Source organism: Cynoglossus semilaevis, chromosome 20 (genome assembly GCF_000523025.1).
Source record: "Cynoglossus semilaevis isolate Cse_v1.0 chromosome 20, Cse_v1.0, whole genome shotgun sequence".
Classification (NCBI taxonomy): domain Eukaryota; kingdom Metazoa; phylum Chordata; class Actinopteri; order Pleuronectiformes; family Cynoglossidae; genus Cynoglossus; species Cynoglossus semilaevis.
Genome location: NC_024326.1, coordinates 12,283,135 through 12,283,364, shown reverse-complemented (window position 1 = coordinate 12,283,364; position 230 = coordinate 12,283,135). Strand labels below are relative to the sequence as shown.

At 40.9% G+C, this 230-nt stretch overlaps 2 protein-coding genes across 3 annotated transcripts in view; one reads left to right on the top strand and one right to left on the bottom strand.

The window, feature by feature from the left end:
- The window catches only part of LOC103396645 (uncharacterized), a 19,876-nt gene that overhangs the window by 1,000 nt on the left and 18,646 nt on the right, over positions 1-230 (bottom strand). The window lies entirely within an intron of this gene.
- LOC103396647 (tissue factor-like) overlaps positions 1-230 on the top strand; it is a 4,243-nt gene that overhangs the window by 645 nt on the left and 3,368 nt on the right. The window lies entirely within an intron of this gene.

Below are 230 nucleotides of genomic sequence, written 5' to 3'. Positions count from 1 at the left end.
TCCCTACATTCCCTTACCTTACACACCTTTCCTTACCTCTTGTTTCTCTCCCATCCCTCTTCTATTCCTATCCTATCATTTTCTTTTCTTTTCAGTGCCTGTCCAAAGCCACATAATCAATTGAAGCCAAAAAAATCCTTATAAAATCTGCAGAACATATTTCATTAGTTACGAGGACGAGCAGGGAGAGGCTCACAGGGTCTCCAGTAAAATCTGTTTGGTGACACTGA